The sequence below is a fragment of the Rattus rattus genome, chromosome 4, assembly GCF_011064425.1.
Source record: "Rattus rattus isolate New Zealand chromosome 4, Rrattus_CSIRO_v1, whole genome shotgun sequence".
NCBI classification, from domain to species: domain Eukaryota; kingdom Metazoa; phylum Chordata; class Mammalia; order Rodentia; family Muridae; genus Rattus; species Rattus rattus.
The window spans coordinates 51,257,639-51,281,678 of record NC_046157.1 but is presented as its reverse complement, the minus strand read 5'-3'; positions in this window follow the sequence as shown (position 1 = coordinate 51,281,678).

Sequence of the window (24,040 nt, the reverse complement as noted above, 5' to 3'; positions counted from 1 at the left end):
AGTGCATCTGCTGTGATAGGGTGTTTGGGGAAAAGATACCCTGCCAGGAATGTGCAGCCCAGACGAGAGTCATGGCTGTAGCCCCCGCTCTGAGCAAAGCCACAGCCTCTTAGTTCAAAAGTAATTACCATCCAACCAGTGCTGGCTAGGGTAGGGAGGGGAAAGAAATCACCACACGCATTTTACGATTAAATGCCAATTAGCAACTAAGTGGTCTGCAACAATACGGTTCTCACAGATCATCACGGAGGAGGCTTCCCCACCCACACCACCAGCCTCTGGGTATCACAGCTCTCTACCTCAGGATAGGGCCCTGGGGAGTCCCGAGGCCAATATCCAACCAGCGCTCGTAGGTCAGATGGAATCACAGAGGAGTGGTTACAGACTCAGACTCAAGAGCCGAGCTTCCCGGACACCACAAACGGCTTCGCCGCTGTCAAGATGGTAGCTAGCACGTCAAGTTACTTACTGTCCAACCCTATACCTAGTAGATCGGGAAATGGTGGCTGTCAGGCAGAGCCTGGTGCTGCAGACAAAACGAGGTAAGCCACAAAAGCAGCTAAGGGTTCCCTGTGCCTCATGATTTAAGACTCAAAATGGTTTCTAAAATTGCAGTGTGGAGGCTGGAGCGAAACCTCGGGGTGTTTGCCGTGTCAGCATGACGGCCTGAGTTCGAGCCTTCAGCACTTGATAAACATGAGAGGCTCTGCTAGAGCCCTACTGATACAGATGAGGATGCTCGCAGCCAGACATTGGACTGAGCATGGGGACTCCAGAGGAGTTAGAGAAAGGACTGAAGGAGCAAAAGGGGTTCGCAACCCCATAGGAAGAACGACAATACCAACCAACCAGGCACCCCCAGAGCTCCCAGGGGCTAAACCCCCAACCAACGACTACACATGGAGAGACCCATGACTCCAGCCGCATATGTAGCAGAGAATGACATCAAGAGGGGGAAGAGCCCTTGGTCCTGTGAAGGCTCATTTCTCCAGTGTAGGGGAATGCCAGGGTATTGAGGTAGGAGTGGGTGGGTAGGAGTGGGAGCATCCTCACAGAAGCAGAGGGAAGGGGTATGGAAGGGGAGGGAAAGGGGATAACATTTGAAATGTAAATACATAGAATATCCAAGAAAAAGAAAACTTAAAAAAAAAGAAAAAAAAAAAAGTCCAGCTGTGGCTAAGCATGGCCGTCACCCCAGCAGAGACAGGTAAATCGTGGTGAGAGCATGATAAGACAGGCTAGTCTGCAGAGGGAGCTCCGGGTTTAATGGGAGACCATGTCCCAACAGTATGGTGGAGAGCAATGGAGGAAGACCCTCGGTAGCCTCCTCCCGCCAGTGTGTATGCTTGATATGTGCGTGATGTGTGTGCAAATGTGCATATGCTACAGCACACGTACGCCTCACTCACAGTGCACTGTTTTTCCCACAACCAAAACAAAGCTAAATGAAAAATCCCTGCCTTGGGCCAGCCTGTCCCTTCATTCAGGTTGATTCACTACCTGAACGACCCTTAGTGGTTCTCAAGTGTGAAAGAAACACAACTTCAGTCCTAAATGGAAAGTGTTTATTGGCCAAGAAATAGGAGGCTGGGGCTTTAAACCCGAAAACAGAGTTTCTGACATCTCAGGACCAAAAGGGAAGAGAATAGACCAGAATCGTGCCACAGGGAACATGTATGTGGTCAGCACAGGACTGGACATTTCAACCATATGTCATCTCTCTGCCCGGCACCTCCTTGCACCACAGTGATTGTGATTTGGTGCAAGCAAATGTTGCTAAAAATCACTTTTGCAGCAAAAGCAAGTGATAACCGTTGCAAAACCATAAACCACTCTCAAAAGCCCACAGGACCCAGGGCTTCGACCTGGGGCAGCGTGTGCTACTCGGTTTCGGATGACATCATAAGTCCCAGCATCTCCTGTACCCCTTGCTAACGTGGCTGACAGAAACCAACACTGAGCTCTTCTATCTGCACCTTCAATCCAATGTGGTAGCCGCTAAACCTGTGTAGCAACTAAACACTGGACTCGAAGAAGCTATGCCCAAAATATAAAGAATACAACAACTTCCGCAGCCCAATATGAAGATCATTTAAACCCTTCTGTCGATAACTTTCTGTTGATCGCCTGTAGAAATTATGTTTTAGATACATTTGGATACGTGCACTGTTAAAGTCCACTGCATCTGACATTTCCTACTATAACATTTCAAAGGCCATTCCACCGGTTTCTTGTGAATGGCACTGGTCCTAGAAATTAAAGAAATGAAGACACTCATGCCCCTGTCTGCTCGCCCCCTCATCCACGCATGTGCAACCTCGTCTGCTTGCACACTCATCCACTTGCACCCTCGTCTTCTCGCACACTCATTTGTCTCTCCACCCTTCACGGGAAGTTCTTAATGAAAAGCAACAGTATTGATCCATGACTGAGCAGGGTGTGCAACAACAGAACTTAAGGAAAGAAAGATGGATGCGGTCATGTTTCAACTTGCTGACACGTGATTCAAGCTGCTGCCTGTAACGGACTGCCGGGGATGTTGTCTACGGGAAGCAGCAGCACTCATGCCCCGACAGCTGTGCTTCCCTCCAAAGGCTATGAACTGAAAGCCAAGGGAAGGATTCCAGCGTTAGAAATATGTCATACATGTGTGCACATATACCTGTGTGTGCATTGTGTGCACAATATTTACACACAGGTAGCGCTTGAAACTTTGGGATATTCAGAGGGAAGGATGGCAGACTCCCTCTGCTTTCCCATTAAAGAATTCATTCACTCATCTTCCTGTGTGTCGCTCCACACATACTGGGATCTTAGATTTGCCAAACCAAGTCAAACAGGCGATATCGCTAGCGTGGCCACTGCTGGATTTCAAAGTCTAGTCCGCCTGCTTAAAACGATGATGGACCCAGAATTGCGGAGATGGCCAACAATGCGCGGCTCAATCCGACTTCTTCAGAGCATCAGGACCTTGGCTGTTGAATAGGGTCGCTGTCCTGTGGGCTTTGAAGAGCTCTGTTTCTGCCTCACTCCGGGCTGCTCCACATTGTATAATCCCAGTATTGTTCCCTTGCAAGGATGAGAAATCTCTATGGACTTCCCCGCCTCTCTGCATGCACCGGGTTGAAGTGAACTCCAGGAGCGGGGAGGGTCAACAACATGAATTACTAATGTGGTTGTATTGAATGTGATGGATGCCTTCAGTGGTGTCATTTGATAGATCAAGACTATATGGTATTTTTACCCCACTCATCTTCGTCTTTGGAGTACCAAGGGGTCAGTGGTTCAGTGCTGTACTGAGCCACGTGAGTTTCTGGGATCAGAGATGCTAAGGGACCAGTGCTGCCCATGCTCAGCACCACGGCTCCTGCGGGGCTGCCCTCCTGGCTGACAGGACTTGGAAACTAACACAGCGCAGTTCTCATCTCCCTGGTGAGTCCCAAGGGTGGACCCAAGCTCCAGGGTATCCCTCACACACTCCATGGAACATAGGCACAGCCAGCCTGACCTTCGAAACTCCCAGTGCCTGTTATTACATGGTAGGCTGAAGAGTGGCCCCACACACTCTCCAAAAAGGATCTGTTCAAATGCTAGCTTCCTTGTCCTTGGTGTCAGAACACGGTCCAAGAATGGAGTCCTGTGAGGAGAATTCTGAGTGCTTGTGAGAAAACTATAACAAGGCAAGAGTCTTGGGATCTCAGTTTCTGTGAAACATGGAACTCTTCTTGCAATGTGTTTTGATGCGTCTACACCTGGGAGCGCCTCCCTAGTATTCAGTTTAGTTCAGATTATTCATTACAACTGGCTACTTGTTTATGTGCCTCTACAGAAAAACATGTTTTCTGCCATACATAGCTTGCCCTTGCTGTTGTAAACAGCTTGAACTCGAGAAATTTACTCTTGTGACCTTTCTTAATCCCCAGGGTACTGCCTGATACTCTGAATAAAGTCGGCTATTACCTGAGACGCTAGTCTGCCTTGTTGATCAGCTCCATTGTTCCACTCCCATCCACTTCTAGAGAAGTTAGCATTTGCGAATGTGCTCTTGCTTAGAAAAGGTATTCTTCCATCTATAAATTAAAGACCTCAAGATGGGTTCTCTATAAACCCAGAACAATCTCAAGTCCAGGTACAATGTCTTTGAGGATGAAGAGCTGAAGTCTGCCCACACTGTTAGTCGGCTTCTCATCACTATAACAAAACGCTGGGCATTACTAGCTTTAAAGAGCAAAGAGTTACTATTGTTCACAATTCTCAGGGAATCCAACCCATGCTTATGACTATGGACTAGCAGTGAGCGGAATACATCTTGCTAAGAGGGTATCACTGAGAAAAGCTGTGCTGTAAACACAAAAAAAGGGGGGCAAAGCAAATCCAGTTACCCCCTGCAAAGGGAGCCATAGCAGTCTAAAGATCTCCCACTTCAGAAAGGTTTCCCACTAACACACTACAACAGAGAAGTCTGTTCACTGCAGCACACAGTGAGCAGGAGGATGGAGGCAGAGACTGGACTGAGGCATCGTCAGGCCAGGAAGGGCTATGGTTCCCAGCATCCTCCCAGGCTAAGGAAGTATCGTGTGGATTCAGAGGCTCTGGAACGAGTCAGCTCCGTAGAGACCTGGATCTCAAACGTCTGGTGTCTGGAGGGAGAGAAGACATTTCTGCTGTGTTAGGTCACCGAGGTGGTGGTGGTTATCGCAGCTCTGACTCAATTAAACATCAGGTGGCAAAGGTCAGCAGAGCCCGGGAGCAAGGTACGTCCCAACAGCAAGGCTTTCTCTGCATGGTCTGCGGGGAGCACAGACCTTGCTAAACAGAGGATCTATGAGAGCGGAGTGCCTCAGCACCTCCAAGTCACCATGGCCCTCCCAAATATGTTATTCACGTCAACTTGTGATGTTGCGATTTTTGTCACATATGGAAAGGAAACTTACATTCTTGAAGAAGAAAGACTTGTCCAGTGTGACTCGATCTGTTTTTTAGAACCCTGCTCTCATCCCCGCCAAGCTTAACACACATGTACACACATGCACACACATGCAAACACGTATACTTCCTTTTGACATGAACAGAGACCACCTCCTCCTTCACCAGTATCTACCTTTGTAGCTTCTTCGTGTGTCTTTTTAGAAACTATTTTATATGCATGGTATTTTGCTCATGTATATGAATGCATGTCTGTGTGTCATGTGTGTGTGCACATGTGTGTGCACATGCATGGTGTGTGTGCATGTAGCCCTCAGAGACTAGAAGAGGGTGTTGATCCCCTGGAACTGGAGTGACAGGTGGTTGTGAGCCACCATTGGTTGCTTGAACTCAGATCCTCTGGAAGGACAGCCAGTGCACTTAACCACCGAGCCATCTCTCCAGCCCTACCTTGTGAGCCTTTGCACAGCAAGGAGCATGCTCTCGAGTGACACATGACCTTAGCACTCAGGCCATGTCCAGCACAGACTGTTAACCTACTTCATTTTCTGCTGCTGTAAGCAGAAATGAGATGAGGAATAAGAAAGGAAAAGGGGGTTCATTCCTCTCACCACTCTGAAAGTGGGGAAGCTTCTGGTGGCTGCTGCAGATGAGGGCACCCCCTGCAGAGCTCTGCTCTCTGGTGTAAGGAACACCCAACAGTGCCTGAAAGAAGAGTGGGTCTTCACTTGTGCAGGGATTCAAACCCCAGCCCAAACCCCTGCAGAGAGCGCAAGTCTCTCTGAGGGAAAGCAGGCTGGCTGGGCAGGACACAGATCTGAGCCTAAATGCATCACTGGCCAAACAGAAAAGAGGGATGTATGCCCATAGGAGAAGGGCAAAGCGACATGATGTCTCCACACGTGGATGGATGTGGTCGTGCAGCACCCATGGACTGGGGTTTAGGTTCCACACCACGCCCAGTTTCCCCACATCCTTCCTGGAACGTTCTGTTTCCAGAAGCACTTCTACCTTGCTGGCCGCATTCTCCTTGCTTTGCTATTGTCCCTTTCCTGAGGAGAACGTCTCTTGGATGGCAGCTGTATGCCCCTAAAAGCCTCTCCTGAGTTCCTACTTTCCACAAAGCTGGCTCTCTTAATATTTCACCGTTATAATTGCCCCGGGGCCAATCTCTTCTAAAGGAATTAAAAATGCAAATCTAATATTCTAATTACATAATAGGATCATCTTGGCAGCTTGATCAATACTCTCCCCCCCACTGTCAATAATATGGCGGGAAGGCGTGTATGTCAGAGCCTGACAGTTTCACTTTGTCACTGGCCCCACAGCCCATCCGCATCTACGAGATGTGACATTTTATTAGTCACCTCCCGTCTGTCAGCTCTAAGTTGTGCATCCCAGAGATGCAGGCAGTCATCTCAGCATCTGCATTGCCAAGGCAACCATGAGGGATGACAGGAAATCCTGGACCACAGCCCCATGTGACACTGGGAGGTGGGGAGAGGAGCAGGGGGCCCATGTGAGGACCCCCTCAAAATGAACATTATGGATGAGAATAGGGGACGTCCCAAATCCATGAGTGTAGACACAAGGCTCAGACGGCGGTACGTAGTGGGACCCCAGCTGCTTGTGATTGCCATGTGCCTCAGTTTCCCCTTCCCTCTGTAACTGAGAATTCCGGCCTGTGCTGTTCCAATCTGCAATTGGACTTTACTTCCAGAACAGGGAGTATTCATGGTCATTCAACAGAACACTCATGGTCATTGCCTGGGTGATGATACTTTTGGCTTGACTGAGACTGGATGTCTGGGCAATCTGCCAATTAGCAGTAGAAACAACCCAATTAACACTTATCAACAGGAGACCTAGGTTCTCGTGACAAAGGGCTTTTAAAGCCCTGGCTCTCACCATTCAGGTGTCTTCTTCTTTCAGGTTTCAAATACCATGTCATTTAACCCAGAACACTGGCAGTCTGTTTACTCGTCTTTTAAGCTTTAAAAGTACTTACTTACATAAGTACCCATTTCCTTCAGTACAACTTAGCACATGGGGTGCGAGGAAACTTTAAAATTCTGTTAAATCTGATTTTAGATAAGTAAAATCTTATCAGAGCCATAGTCAGGCCAAATACTCAAATTCTTTGAATAATTTTCTCCCGAGTGTAGGACAAGACAAAACACAGTTCAGAAGGTGATTTAGGGCTGGCAAGATGGCTCCGTGGGTAAAGGTTACTTGCGGCAAAGCCTGTGTTTAAACCCTGAAACCCAGATGACAGAGGGGACAGGCGCCGTACTTTGTATTCTAACCGTCATAGAGACACGCACTGCGGCCTATGTGTGTGCACACATGCATGCACTAAATAAAATAAGTGTAAGAAAACAAATTTCAAGGTAATTAGTTTGGCTTTGTAGATAAGTACTTCATAGATGTTTATCTGCTTATCTATGTTGCTTGTCATGAGAGCGAATTTTTCTCACTGACATTGTTCTTTTAGTTTCTTTGACAATTACCCACAATACCCTAGGTATTAGGTGAGGAACTTTTATATACAAGTTTTGTTACTCATGTGGGTCTCAGGGTTGCCCTCAGAATTAAACTGAGGCAGGAAGAAACACCCCATGATTCTCTGAAGATGTGGTTGTGGAGGGAGATTAAAGGATTAATGACAAAAGCAAGAGGAGGAAGCTGAGGAGTTGATCTGGGGCAAAGGGTCCATTTTTAAAGGGGGTGGAGCTAAAGAGAGGGAGGAGGGCGGTGTAAGAGGAGATGTTTCCTGAAATACAGATTAAGGGCTAATATTGATCCCTGGCAGAACTAATCAAGGCGGAATGATCTGTGAGTTCAGGGACAAGAAGGCAGTGACTGCCAAGAGGGCAGCAGCCACGGCCAGTCGCCCTTGGCTAATCTCGTTTCCTCTCCCTATAGGGTTGTTAAGCAGGGTGATCAGTGTGTCTGGCCTTCAGCGAGGCACTTGACAGAGCTTCTCAGGATATTCCTGTGGACACGATGGAGACATGGGGCTGGGGTAGAGTTCTAAGTGAATTTGTTTGTAACTAGCGAACAAGGGCAGCCGAAGTGCTGATGTACAGAGGCACAGTGACGTGAGAGGAGGTGAGCCCTGGCCAGCCAGGCTGTATCTGAGAAGGGTCCAGTCCTGTGTGCATGCTCATTGGTGGCTTACAAAGAGTTACAGGACACACGTGTCAGAAAGTTGAATGACATCAATGTAGGAGATGTGGTTGTCATGCTACACAAAAGAATCAGGGTCCTGAATGGTCCCATCCTGCTAATCCAGTGGCCCCAAACTGCCCGGAAGAAATGCAATATGAGTAAATACAGAGTCCTTTCATTGATTCTAAAATCAATAACAAAGAAGAGAGGCCAAGATCCTTGGCCACGGAACAGTTTGTTGAAAGAGCACCTAGCCCAGACATATCGTGTCCCCTCGTTATGTGGTTGACAACAAACAAAACCTAGGGGACATGGGACTGCATTTGCTGAAATTCAGAGCCACTTAAACAGAAGTGGCCATTGTAACTTTAATTTTTTTCAAGACCTACTTTTAATGATGTATCTTAAAGGCTTTAACCTCCCTTGCAACCCACCTCCCAATAGAGGTTGAGGAAAAGAAAGGATATAGGGAAGTGGACCTGTTTAGAAGTTGTTCTTTGGAGTAAATGCCATCTGCATTGTCAGGAAATCAGCAGTTCAGTTCACAGAGCAGCAGCAGGAGGAGGAGCTCAGTCCACTCTCAAATACTTCAGGAATATATCAGCAGTACCGTTCAGTAGAGCCAAGATAGCAAACACAAATCAGCCACAGTGGCATGACTTAGCAGAGAATCAACATGAGTCAGCAGGAGGGACCAGGACCAAGAGGGATGCCAGGAGTTCTTTGCTGTGCCTCTCTCAGAGAAGCAAAGATCAGTGAAGACACAAGACCAAAAGTTGCACAGCTAGCTCTACAAGCAAGCCCCTCTCACAGGCTGTTGAGTCCTACTTATACTCCCTCCAAACGTCACGTGTCCTCCACAGGTCCTGCCTTACCATGTGTCTTGACTCAGCACGTGAGTCTGTATCAGCCGTCATCACTCTTCCAATCAGCCTGAGTCTGAAGAAGCGGCAAGAAGCCACCAGCACACCACCAGAAGTTTTGGGGTGCATTTCTCTCTATGGAGTCAAGACAAATGGAGTTCAGCCACACAATGTAAGGCAGGCCAGTACGTGTGTGTCACTAGCAAAGAATCCTTTATCACGTGTCCTTTCACAGGCTTGCTTTAGCAGGACATCCTTTTACCTGTGTCCGCTTCAAGGAAACATGCCTTCACCTGTTCGCCCCAACAAAACACCATCCAACACAACTGTCTTTCCAAAGAGCCCTTAAGTTTCCCCTTCAGGCCATCCTGTCTCAGGTGGACAGTAGGGTCAGGTCAAGTCAGGTGCTGCACCATAAAACAAACCAGAGAAAAATTCCAGGTGTGGGAGCAGCGCTGGAGAAAGATGTGTCTAGGAAGCCGGGTGAGATGCCGTGAGAGTAGACACTGACAGCAATGGTTCACACACCCTTTGAATGGCTTCCCCTACCCAAGGCTCTGTGTCCTGGAGATCAAGCCCATCCTGGAATCAGAGGGTAGAAAGGTGATCCCATGAGGAGTATTTAGTGTCCTATTCTGTTGTGGGATAAAACACTGACCAAAAAGGAAGGGTTATTCCTCATGTTGCCGTCCATGAAGAGAAGTCCGAGCAGGGGCTTAAGGCAGGGTCCTAGAAGCACGAACTATCTGAGGTCATGGAGGAACACAGCTCTCTTATACCATCCAGAACTACCTGCCCAGTGGTGGCGCTGCCCACAGGGGGTCTCACCCTTCCCACATCAATCATCAAACAAGAAGTATGCATCCACATGTCCGTGTGTCAACCTAATAGAGACAATCACTCAAAGAGTACCTCTTCCTAGGCTACTCTAGGTTGTGATAAGTTGATGAGACCGGCCAGCACAGCCAGGGGTGTGGCCCAGGGGTAGGGTGCTTGTCTCCCATGTACACAGCCCTGGGTACCATCCCTAAGCACTGAGAAAAATGTATTCCCTCTGGGAGGTGATCACGTTTGGGTGAGGTCATCGTGATGAAGGCATCATAAGTGGAAAGAGAGAGTTTGGGAGAGGAGCCCAAAGTGACTGACTCACATACACACAGGTGCTCCTTGTTTCTAATCAAGGATTGCTGTGTCACTTGTGTCTGCCAGCAAGAAGGCCATAGCCACACTCCTAGACCTTATCCTCCAGAAACGTGAACCAAGTGAGCCTCACTTTTCCAGAAGGAAGTACGCTCACCCACTGTCATGAAATAACCAGAAACAGATACTCAGGGAAAGACCAGTGCCTGCCATGTACGTTTGAGAGGGCTAACACCCAAGGGATGAGAAAATGCAATGGCTGTTCTGTGAAGATGCTGGGCACTCCAGAAGCACAGAGATAGTCCCAGGGCAGCAGGGTGGCCCTGTGTATGACAGAGTTCTGCTTCAAGAATGGGGCTCACCGGCTGGGGGGCTTGGGAGCACATTCCTCAACAAAGTAAGACACGGCTTTGTGTGAGTCCGGCATGGAAGTGTTTCTCTGTGCTGACGTGTGCTGACCACGGAACTGCTGCCCATCAATCCGGAATAGGTGCCCTTAGGGTTTGAATGTGAAGTGTGCTCCGTGGAGTAGTGTTCTCTAAAACACAGTCCTTAGCTGAAGCTGGGAACTTTAGAAGGCAGAGCCTTCCTGGAGGAAGTGGGTCACTGAGAGCAAGTGCTAAGGTTCTACAGCCTGGCCCAGCCTAGTGGTCACCCTGCTTCCAGACTGTGTATGCAACGTCTGCATCCCCTCCTGCTGCAGTGACTTCCCTGCCACAATGGCCTGTACTCTTTCTAGTGAACCCCAAAGACCCCTCCATTAGGTTGCTTCCTGTCAGGCATTTGGTCACTATAACAGTAGGAAGAGCTAACACCTTCACAGATGTCTTTGCCACTTGTAATTTCAAGATACACTATACACACACACACAGAGGAGTTGTACTGAGACAAATGAAACAGATCATCTCATGCCAGGTTTCACGAAGGAGCTTAATCAGGACAGGAAGGCACCAACTTTAAGTAAAACGTGATGAACAGATTGTAGTAGACATACTATACACCAAGCTACGGAACGGAGGATAATCATTTTTGCTGTTTTGGAGGCTAGTCAAGGAAGGACTCTCAAGCAGTTAGCCTCCAGCATTACTGGAGGGTGGGTGTCCAGTCAGTCTCCCCAGAACTCAGGCACAGATGACATTGTGTGCAAGCCACATCAGGCAGCTGGACCTCCTCCTTCTTTGTTGACCTCAGTTTCCTATGTCACAGCTCTGCCCACTGTCACGTGTCCAGAGTCTTGGCTCATGAGTAAGTGAGTAAATGGGAAGACGGTGGTGGGAGAGGGACTTGGAAGACAGCTCTCAGCATTCGGATCTTCTGCAGAGTTCTCTTCGAGAACCCACACTGAGCATCCCTAGGAACCTGACGCCTTCTTCTAGATGCCACAGACACAACATTCACTGCTTTGCACTCATACACATATTCACATAACTTAAAACAAACCTCTTTTGTAAGGTTCACCATTGGGCACCTCTCATCCAAGCCATGTCCTCCAACCCAATGGGACACTGTGATAGACAGAGAGACGCTTCCAAAGTTATCAAATTCCTGATGCCTGATGCCCACAGGGAAGTTGACCAACGGTGAGGATGGTGAGTGACAGCAGGGCTCCTCCCCTCCTCCAAAGACCCACACCCTTCACAATGGGACTGTGTTGTCAGCTCCCCTTCTCTGCAGCAGACAGCTGAGGTCATGGTCTCACAAGGGTGATAGGTTCGTTTTGGGGGGCTCAGCTGTGACCAGCTGTTCCCACTGCTTCAGCTTGTGCTGTGACAGGGACTTAGGACAGAAGATAACTACTAACCTCAGGACCAGGATGTCCAAGACAGAGGAAGGATCGGAGTCTCACAATCCCCCTTGAGAACACTACCACCAGCATCTAAATGTCACCACCTCGGATAGCAACGCACTGGAGACCTAGCTTTAAATGTAAGAGTCTTTGAGGAATATTCCAGGTCCAGCTCAGCTGTGACTCTTCTCATCAAGAGTAGGGCTTCTTTCCTGCTGTTGAAGCTGACCCGTCATTATAACGACTTTAAAGGAAGGAGTGCAGAGGGGCTGGGGAAATCGCCCAGCTGGTGCTGAGTTTGACCCTCAGAGCATGCACTCAGGGGCACAGCTGGGTGAACATCTGGGATTTACTGGCTATCCGAACGACGTTCCTTGTGGAGTCCAGGCTAGTGAGAGCCCCTGCCTCAAAAAGACAGGGAATAGGACCTGAGCAAGAACACTTGAGGCTGTCTTCTGGCCTCTGCAAACATCTGCACACAGGTACACTGTATCTTCTCTCTCTCCCTCTCCCTCTCCCCATCACTCTCTGTATGGGTCCCTCTCAGGATAGCTCTCTCTCCATCTCTCTCTCTGCCCTTGTCTCTCTGTTTCTGTCTCAATATCTTTGTGTCTGTGTCTCTGAGTCTCTCTCTCACCCATGCACACATACATGCACACACATGTATACACAAACACATAGGCACAAACACTCACACATGTACACAGGTGTCCATGCCTGCACATTCATACACATGCATACACACACACACACACACACACACACACACACACACACACACACACTTATGTACTGTAAGACAGCATGTCAAGTTGGGACCAAGGCACTAAGAGTCTCTGCATGTTTCTACCACTAACTCTTCGAGCCGGACTCAGTCTCCATGGAAACACTCCCAGTCTACTCTGATGGAGTATGAGAGACCATAGAGCAGACACTCACCATTCTATATGATGCCATCCAGACGTAGCCAGCCCAAGGCTGACCCAGTATCTGACTACACACAGAAACATTCATCTGAGATGAACCAAGACCTATAGACTCAGGGGTGAGACCAAAAAATGCTAATTTTTTAAACTATGCAAACATGGGGTATTTGTTATTCAGTGAGAACTGACTGATACAGGCTTCTAGCTTATCCTCAAATGTTTATCTTCTATCTCCTCCTTCCTGTCGCCAGCAGAAACCACTCCCTGGAGCCCCAAAGACCTACAACTAAAGTTGGAGGAAAGGTCTTGGGAGACAGGCTTGAACTGCCATGTCTGTTTCCCTGAGCAAAAGCCTTTGCACAGCATATTTATTTCAACCTTGGAAGGCTGCCTCCACCTCCTTTGTTTCCTGCGTATCTATTCTCCTGAAGAGCAGCAACAGCATTGATCTCAGCCTACAGTAGCTGGGGAAATATTAAACCCTATTGATTTGAAACTCAGGATCAGTTGCAAGTCGGGCACTCTGCATATTCCGAAGATGGGCAATTTAATGTCTTTCAAGCTGAAGAGCTGTGGCAGCTTCAAAGTGGGGGATCTGACGCAGTCCTTCAGCCTAGCTTTCTCATCCTGTCTCCCTTCCAAAGGATGAACCACGTAATGCTGGCAGGAAGCAGTCATCTTTCTTCTCTTAATAAGTGCCAGCATAGGAGCACCAAACACATCATCTCTTGTTATCCACGCATTGAAGACCATCTTCATGGTTCCTTCATGCCCTCAAGACACCAGCAAAAGCCACAGTGGCAGTAAGTAAAGGTATCCTACTTGGAGAAGCTGACAGAACCCACTAACTGTTATGACATTCACTTTTTCTATGATGTCTCATTGACCGAGTACCATGTGTCTGACATTCCGGGGAGCTTGACACTCACCCCACAGCACAGCCATTGCTAGAAGTCTTTCCTCTGAAGTGTTCACATGAAATAGAACAGTGTGCTTCTGAACTAAACTATTTCAAGGCGAGTCAAGGGTTGGGGTCCAGAATAGGCAGGACATCTGAAAATGCACAAGTCTAAGGGTGTGACAATCAACTGAATGCAAGTTCTATAATCCCTCATGTACAGCTACACTGTTCTTAGGATGCTCAAAGAGAACAGTGAAATGTGCAAAGAAATATATTTGCAAAAAAAAAAAAAGAAAGAAAAAGGATAGACTTGGAATCTATATAAGCAAGGCGACCCAATCTCAGAAGATCCTAGACTATAACATATCTATTCACACATGTAAATGAATGTACATAGGACACATGTGTCATGGAAGAGAGCTAATTTTTTTCCTATTTTAACTGTTTTTGTGGTATATGGATGCATAAAATGTAAAACTGTAAAACCAAAACCCTCGGCGACACTCCATGGCTCAGAAAACCCTTCAAACTGTGGAAAAGTTCATTAAAATGCAGAGTCCAGGATGAAGCCAGAGTTTGTCTAACTTAACCTAGCAGCCTGACATTTCATTAATAAATTAATAAATTCAACTCATTGATAAAGTGGTGTTTATTATTTTTTAAAAGAAGACTGGCTCAAAGAAACAATCTCTAGATTCTTTTTTTGCTGCAGATAGGAAAATCCGCCGCTCCTTGGTCACCGGATGCATTTCACATCCTGGTGCAGCACAGAACCATGATGGCCACCCCAGCTTCCACAATCAACCTGTTGCAGAAGAGGTGAGAAGCCATCTTGCATTGAGGGTGGTGCAAAGCTTTGCTAAGACACAGCAGCACTCCCGATGCACTCTCTGCTGGCTAAGCGTTATGTCAGTGGAGACATTCCACCCCTATTGAGGTAGGAGACATCACCCAGATGGGCTTTAATCAGCTTTCCTGGGATACAGTCTCTCTTTCCACAAGAAAGAATATTCTAGCTCCTGAGACAAGTTTCTATGTGTCTCTTCCCCTGGGGGTAAACTTGTCTTCCTTGCTCATTCATGTTAAAGATGCCAGTTTGCCTCTTTTTCAAGGCTGAATAATATTCCCTTCTGCCATTAGTATCATCTGGTACACCTCAAGTAGATTGCTACCAATTACAAATAACACTTCAACATATAAATATAAAATGATATCTGTGATTTTACTTCCTTTGGCTCTACCCAGAATTGAGCCTGCTGGATCATATGGTAACCCCATTTTTAGCTTTCTGAGACGCCTCCATGCCTGTTTTTCATAATGTCTTTATCTAACTCTGTAAGAAGGCTTCACCAATGTCGCTCGACTTCTGCATTTCCTGGTGTTTGAGAGGTGGCGTTTCATGCTCACAGTTTGCCTTTTCCCAATGGTGACTGAAGACGGGTGCTCTCTCCTGAACTAGCTACCCATTTTGCCTTCTGCAGAAAAAAAGTATTCAAATCCTCTGTACTGTTCCATTACATGAGGTCCTTATATATTTTACTGATGTACAGAATGTCTAAAAACAAGAAAAATATTAAACCCCGGTTTCTGCTTTCCCCTAATTTATTGAATGATATTTGTACTGCCTCATGATTAACCATGGACATCGCATTTCTTGTTCGATAGCCTGGGTAAATGACTTGTCCTTAATAATGAATAGATAATTATGAATAAACACTAACAGGACTGGCAAGATGACTCAGTAGGTAAGGGCGACTGCACCAAAGCCTGATGACCTGAGTTCAATCTCAGGACCCACGTGGTGGGAGGAGAGAACTACATTTCAGCTGGCCGGATCTTTAGGGATCTCTCCCTTTAAGTTTCTGAGGGATGAGGCAGAAACCCTATGGTATCTTTTCCCAGCCCTGGAAACCCCGTGGTATCTTTTCCCAGCCCTCACTGTGCGAGGCAGGGAGAGCCGGGGCCTCCCATGGGCTGTGGTTGGAATTGTGGAATCTGCTTTCTTGTGGCATTTTGCTGCAGAGTTCACAATTATTGATCTTGGTTTCTGGGAACAACATGGTTACATAGTAAATGCTTTCAGACCCAATTTTGTTTAGATAAAGGGGTCACAACTTCCTAATCTTGACACAGGGATAACCAACCAGCAGCGAGTCTGTGCTGCGGGCTCTCATGATGCCGCCTCTGCCCGGCACTCACTGAAGGACTTTCAAACACAAAGTGGACCGCCATTCTCACTTAGATCAACTAGACTCTTCCATCATGGCGATGAGAAAGGTGGGCTGAGATAGCCCATTCGATCCTCTCCAATGAGGTAACGTATTCAGTCAGTCATTTGTGGCGACAGACACAATGCTTTGTGTTTGAAATCCTGCCAGGTTAGCTCTATGATTCCTGACCCTTTCAGTGTGTAGGACAAAGGTGTTGCCATTAACCCATTTCACAGATATGGACTAGGAAGCCACACAGAACCAATGCCTGTGTTCTTTTCATTATTAATTTTCAATTGTGTTTATGGGTATTTCTTGAGGGAGGTGCACATGAGGGTGGTGCATGCGGGGTCTCCAGGAGAAGGTTCCTGGTCCTCTGAAGCCGTAGTCACAGGCTGTTGCAAGCTGCCGGGCATGGGACCTGGCAACCAAACTCCAGAGCTCTGAAAGATTAGTGCCAGCTCTTAACCTCTGCGCCATCTCTCCAGCCCCCAGCACCTGTGTTCTTACCCGTGATAATAAAGCCTTTCGATGTCTGGAAATGCCCCTAAAGACAGGGTGGCAGGGGTAGGAAGGAGGCTAGCATATCTGTGTCACAGTATTGGATATGTTGAGGGGCTCTGGAGGAGAAAGTCAGAGAAGGCAAGAGGAGAAAACAAAATGTATTTCTACAGCAGAATGCGAGCACCCAGCACCAGGCATGCATTGGATTGCCATGGGAACCTCCTGAGGAGCCCTGGACCTCACCACTCTTGCCAGAGAGGAGTGATACAGCTCTTAGGGTGTCACCTCCATATTACCTTTGTGTAATGTTAATGACCTTGCCTGACCTTTGTCATGCAACAGGACACGGAACCTCTCCCTGGAGGAAGCCAACACAAAGTAAGTGGACTCATGGTCTGGAACTAAAATCCCATCAGGGCTTGGGGTTAACAGAAATCTTTCCCCCTGTGAAGGTGACATGAGCCCGATTCTTCCTTCTTTAAGTCCAGAGCTGTGGAGGCAGCTGAGTCCATGAACAGAGCCCCATCTCTGTTCCGTGCCCCCTAGAACTGGCTGGGGGGCAGAGGGCTCCCCCGGGAGCAGCTGTCTGCAATAAGCAGGGGTAGCTGTGAGGGCCGTTACTCTAACAGCCACAAGCTCAACTGCCTGACAGGAAGCTGGTGCTGAGACTGATCACCAGGACCCCACACAAAAGAGGGCTGTATCCTATTGGTGTGTATGGCTAGTTTTCGTTCTGAGTCCGCACTGCATCAGCAGCTGTTGGAAATGTATCTGCGCACCCAAGAACACACCTCTGTCGTCTCCACTGTCTGGAAATAGTCTCCATGCCTATGCCAAGCAAGACCTTGAAGGAAGGACAGACTGGACTATGCTTTCTGCTAAAGGCTCTGAAAACCTCATCTGTCCAATGGAAGAGAGTAACTGCAGGTGATGTTCCAAATGCCAGGACCTCTGGGAGTTTAGAGTGCCAGGCCCAGTGCAATGTCCAAAGCCACAACAGGGAGGTGTGGCTGTCCACGTGCATCCTCAGCTGAGCCTCTGTTGTCCAGTGGAGTGGACTCTGACCACAGCTCTTCCAACAGTGTCCTCCAGGAACTGATGTGCACACGCACCAACACACAACACCATATACATATCCAAGCACACACATGCTGATGTGCGCGCACACGCTAATATATTAACTGACAGGTATATATGATACATGTACACACCCAAACATGTTGACATGCACACACACTAACACATGAACTGACATGTACTCATGATAGCATGTACCTGCCCAAATGCATGCATCCTGACATGCACATACGTGTGTACACATTAACACATGCATACTGATGTGTGCGTGCATGTGCACATACATGCATACACACACACACCCAAACACATGCTGACATACATACACCCAAGCACACACACTAACACATAAGCTGACATATACACATTATGGCATATACACACACTCTAGTGTGCACATACCCTGTCATATACACATGTACACACACATATAGACACATTGACATTCACATAGGATGGGGTCAACTTGACAGGATACAGACTCACCTAGGAGGCACACATCTGGGCCTGTCTGTAAGGGAGGCTCTAGATCGGGTTAAGTGGGGTGGGAAGAACCACACTGAGTGTGGACAGCACCGTGCCATGGAGTGCGATCCTGGACCCACTCCATAAAAATAAAAATTAAAAAAAAAAAATCAATGTTCAGTTGAGCTCTAAACCCAGACGGCTCCCAATAAAGAGTGAGCTGAGCACCAGCATTCCTGACGGCAGACACCGTGTTACCAGCTCCCACAGCAGGTTCCGCCATGATGAACTGGATCCCCTTGAACTTGGAGCCAGGATGAGCCCTTCTTCCCTCAAGGTGCTTCTAACGGTTGCATCGCTGTCATGAGGTATCGAACCCAGCACCCTCCTCTCCCCCTCCAAGGGCCTAGCGAGTGGTTCTCAACCTTTCGAATGCTGTGACCGTTTGAAACAGTTCATGTTGTGGTGATCCCAGCCATAAGATTATCTTTGTTATTACTCCATAAGTATAATTTTGCTACTGTTAAAATACTGCAAGTGCTTTTAAATTATTATCATTATTATTGTCATCATTATTACCATAATTATTATTGATAGGATTGTTCTGTGTAACAGCCATGGTCACTCTGTAGACCACACTGGCCTTGAACTCAGAGAAATCCACCTGCCTCTGCTTCCTGAATGCTGGGATTAAAGGCTTCTCATGTCATGGCTTCACAGGACTGTGTCAGGGGTCAATGGTCTGTGTCCCTGTCTGGGTTTAGAGCTCAACTGAACATTGATTTTTTTTTTCAATTATGAAAGTTCTTTAATAATATTTTTTTAATGTTGTTTTACTCCTGTTTTTCCCTCAGGGTCCTTCTGGAACTCCCAATGGCCATATTTTAGAACTCCTGTCTGTTCCCTGTGACCCCTCTGAGCCACATCTTCAAAGGAGTCTCCAGCTTCATTTCCAGGCCTGTCCTTCCCTAGCTGCAGTCATAGCCTGTGTCCATTCCCACTCTGTTTTCCCCTTCACTCTGCAGAATGAGCTGTATTCCTCATTTGTTCACGTTGAAAATCTAAACACTCCCATTTTCAGACTCCTTGGACACGACTTTTCATCTACAGTTCTTGTGAATCCTCCCATTTGTTGCGGGACTTGCATCTCTCTCTTGAGGGTTGTAGTTTCCTCTGTGGTGGTGTGAGTAGGCACGGCCCCGAAGACGCGTGTGCTTGAATGCTTGGCCATAGGGAGTGGCATTATCAGGAGGAATGGCCTTGTTGAAGGAAGGGTGTCACTGTGGGAGTGGGCTTTGTCGTCTTCTATGGCCCAGAGTGGCACACAGTCTCCTTCTGCTGCCTGCAGACCAAGACGTAGACCTCTCAGCTCCTTCTCCAGCACCATGACTGCCTGCACGCTGCCATGGGTTTTGCCATGATGATAATGGACTGAACCTCTGAAACCGTAAGCCAGCCCAATTACATGTTATCTTTTATAAGAGTTGCTTGGGTCACGGTGTCTCTTCACAGCAATAGGCCCTAACTAAGACACCCCCCATGTTCAATACATAAGCATGTCTGACTGTACACAGTGAGATATAAGCCTGTCTGTGGCATGTATGGGCTCATGACGAACTCTGACCTCTGCCCTTGACCCTTCTGAAGGAAGTTCAGCCTTGGCGTCTGCTGATCCCAGGGAGTTCACCAGCTCTAGGCTATATTTTACTTATTCGTACTGTTGTTTTTGTTTCTATGCTATCCTGTTGTTTGATGTGGGGGCCTTGGTTTGTGTCTGTCTGGTGCATTTGGTCTGGTAGCCACAGACTGTACAGACCTGGGCATTAATTCTTTCCTACCTAAGGTTGAGTGTGAAATCAGAATGGCCTTTACTTCTGGGGTTCATGTTCTCCTCAAACCCTTTGATTAAACACCGCTCTACTGCTCTGTGTATGCAAAATTCCTTATTATGATCTGGTTCTGACAGAACTTTGAATTCTTGCCTCTGGTCCCCCGGATCGCTTCCTTCTCTGTGTTTGAACTCATGAGTGGATCTTCATGATTTTCCAAACTTGGAATCACAGGAGGGGCTTTCCAATGATCTCGGCTCATCCTCTTGACCTAACACTGTGGAAGGATGTTAGAACTGTAGAGATTAACTCAAGGCCAACCCTTCCCCCCACCTGAGCCCCTTTCACCCTGCTCTTCTGCGTCTCAGAATCCAAGATTGATCAGAACAAGAAAAAGAAACAAAGAAACAAAACCCCCAAGGGCCAAGCATACTCTGTAAAACAACAACCTAACCTCCAGGAAAAATCAGGAAATCACTTGGAGAGTGAGTTTGGAACTCCACTCCCTGCACCTTTGGTGTGCTCATCAAAAGCAAGCAGGTTAGTTCAGTCAAAGAGAGGTGGCTGCCCCTGCTTTCCGCCCCACAGGAACACAGTTCACTTTTTGAGAAGCACTGTTTTTCTTGGAAACGCAATTTTGGGAAGAGGACTCTGTCTTCACAATTCCTCACACTCGCCCGGCTGGTGCTCAGGAACTCTGGGCATGTGCGTGTCTGATGCAAAGCTGAGCTGGCCAAGTCGCTCAATAACACACAATAGAAATGTTAACTGCGCTATTGATTTCTGATTAGCTTTGTATTGCCTGTTTAATTTTATTTTCTTTGCAGGAAATTTTTTAATCAAAAATCCAGTTATTGAAAAGGCCCACAAGCCAAGTGATACTGATGAGGCCGGAGAGGAAACGTAGTCATTAAACCTGCAGACTGTTCCTCCTTCACCCCTCACCCTCCCCCAGCCAGGGTTCAGAACCCAAAGCTCCTCCATTTCCAAGCGAGAGTAAATGCATGTGACCTTCAGCTCCACGGAGGTTCACCTACTCGGATTAACTTTGCCATGTTATCCCATTAAATAAAAACAGTTTTGACACCCAGAGACTAAAGCACCCTCAAGATAACACAATAACGCCCTGCAATCATTTCAAATTGGATTGCAATAATTCGCTTAGGTGACCATACATATTTGTTATGTGTAATACGAAACATCGCAAAATGAAATCAATAGGAATGCTTCTTGTTAATGAAGATATACTGGGCTGTTATGTGTGGGTTGCGGACTCGGTACCACAGCAATCTTATTTGTATTATAAATTTCAGAGTGTCCTGAGAGTTATAGATGAAGATAGCATTTCTTAGAGAAGTGATGGCTGGTCATTTAGGAAATTATATCATCAATTTGATGTCATTTCTTGGTCTTTCAAGGTCTTTGCATAATAACCTAGTCGTAGAGTTCGGGTTAAAAAGAAAACTTCTGACTCGGTGGTTGCACGTAATGGATTTGCAAATGAACTTCTACCCAAACTTTTATGTTAAAATGATTGTTCTCGAAATAATCTAGCTTTATCTGAAGATCTATCCCATAACACCTTAACGCACATTTCAAGAAAGTATTTTCCTCTTATCATGAAAACTGAAGCTATTAAGGAGAGATAGGTAGGTAATTACATGTAATAGTATAAATTAAATGTATTTTGAGTCATGAAATTACGTGTTTGTTTGTTTGTTTGTTTGTTGTACCATGGTGTTGAGCATGTGAGGACAACCCGTGAGAATGAGTTCTTTCCTTCTACCATGTGGGTCCTGGGGATGGAACTTAGTTTGTCAGACTTGGCAGCAAGTGCCTTAATCCACTGAGCCACTCCACTGGACCTATGTATACATCCATAGGTATATATCCACATGCATAAACACACACACACACACACACACACACACACACACACACCAACCACTGAAGCTGGAACGTATGGTACTAGAATGCCATTGAACCACACATTGAATGCATTATTATACAGTACAGAATACACATTTACTTACACAGATCAACGAATAAAACAAGGCAGTTTAGATTCCTATTAACGGAACACCTGCTCAGTGTGCTTTTGATAGACAAATGTAGGGGGTTGGGGATTTAGCTCAGTGGTAAAGCACTTGCCTAGCAAACGCAAGGCCCTGGGTTCGGTCCCCAGCTCCGAAAAAAAGAAAAAAGAAAAAAACAAAATAAAATTGACATTGAAAGACAAATGTAACGATGTCTTTCTGCATTTCGGACATTACGGTGCAACTTCGGCGAGCATCTGGTAAACATCTGTATAAAGTCAAGGAATTTGTCAGGTTGGGCATTAGGAGTCTCATGGCACGCCTGACACAACCGCTCACATTCTGTGCTTCTGGGGACCTGGTGCACACCTCCAGTCGCTAGGAATGGTGTCTCCGGTGAGAAAGAAGGTTCTAAACTGCACATACAGTCACTTGTTATCACCGAGTTCTCACAGAACACTGTGGTGTCATTGCTCGCTTGTGGCCCTGTTTTTCTTGGGACCCTTCCCGTGCTTTTTCCACCAAATCCTCTTAATCCATAGGTATCTATGACCGTGAGCCAACAACAACTCTCCCCCCACTCCCCCACCCCCGCCTCGGTTGGCTGACCACAGGATCTCCTTCTGAGAGCTGGCTGGGTAGGGATGGCACCCACCCTGCAGCTCTAAAGAGCTGCCTCTCCAGCGAAGGGCTGGATTTGACCTTTGCCCGACCCTGAGGCTCCATGGTCCTCCTCCTTGACTTCAGATCCTCCCTACCTGCTATCTTTCACCCCATCATCCGCATAACGTTTATGCTGTTCAGGCAACCCTGTGGGCAGCCGGCTTCTCCAGGTCTTTCTCACTCTCCTTTGTAGGCAGAGAGGGTCCTCGGATGAAAGTTCCATGGGACCTGGAGGAACCAGCTTGTCCACAGATCCTAGGACTCTGTGTCTCTGCTTAGGTCTTCTGTTCCCATAATTCCCCCTGGAAGGGAGAGTGCTCTCTACCTATGCAAGGACTCCTCCATACCATCAGCGACATCCAGATCTTCCCTTTCTCCCCGCCGCCCAGCTCTGCTCCCTAAATGATCACATGTCTGCCTACCCTAGACCACACCCACCCACCTAGCATAAGGTGGCTGCTTAGCCTTCCCTTCCCAGTGAATTTTCTTGAAGCAGTAGCTTAGGCTCCCCTCTGGCTCTCCCTCCCCTTATTCTCCTGGCTCACCATTACCACACTGTGAAACTGCCTTAGCCAAAGTCCCTGAGGCCAGGGAACCTTCCGAATCCAATCACAAGCCCTGTCTCATTCAACTTGATCACGGAAACCTTGTAACATTTACATTCCGCTGATCTCCAGCTCTTGTCTTCCACGAAACGATCTCTCCTTCTTCCAATAACTCCTTTTTAGAAAGGTGTGTTGTAAGTTGTGACCTCATAAAGCAGAAAGGATGTGGTTTATTGGACCCTGTGTTCCGCACACCCTTCGTGCCCCGCCCTTCGAGGCCCCGCCCACTGTCCGAACCTCATCCTCCTGATAGTGTTGATAGTGGAATCATCCTAGCTTTTCCTGCCCACCTGTCAGTCTCTGAACCCTCCTGCCTCTGCCCACCGCCACTAAAGGCCTGCAAGATGGTCCACCAGGTGACTTCTTGTATCCCCCACTCACTCCTCTCCCTCTTGGATGTGTTGCTCTTCTGTATTGTGGATCAAGACCTGCTCACATAGCTCAGAAATATCGTTCTGCCATGTCCCATCCCCAGCCCTCCCATCCCACGAAACTGACTTTAGTCCAGGTTCTTTTGATCCTTCCTTGACGAATCCCCGTATCTGCCTCTCATTTATTTTTTAATCTCTGTTCACATTCTGCCTGTGCTCCGCTAAAATCACTTCTCCTTCCTGTATGGGAAGCTTTCTGGTCCGGGCGCCAGGACGCATGAGACCCCAGCTGTAATGAAGGCCACCAGAACCTGCTCATTCCACATCTCCGATGCACCACGTGTCTCATTTTCCAAGCCAAGCTACCTGTCTTTCCAGAAGACTCCTTCCGTGATCCCTACACGTGGAGCTAATGCTAAGTCATCCTTCAAGGTGTCCCCAGAACATTCCTCTCCTGGTCTGTGGTGACCCTGAACCTCTGTACACTTCTGTCATATCCCTCCCATACTATCTGCTTACGACCTTGGCCCTCTGTTCATGGGCAGAATGCTGGGGGTTGCTCTGGTC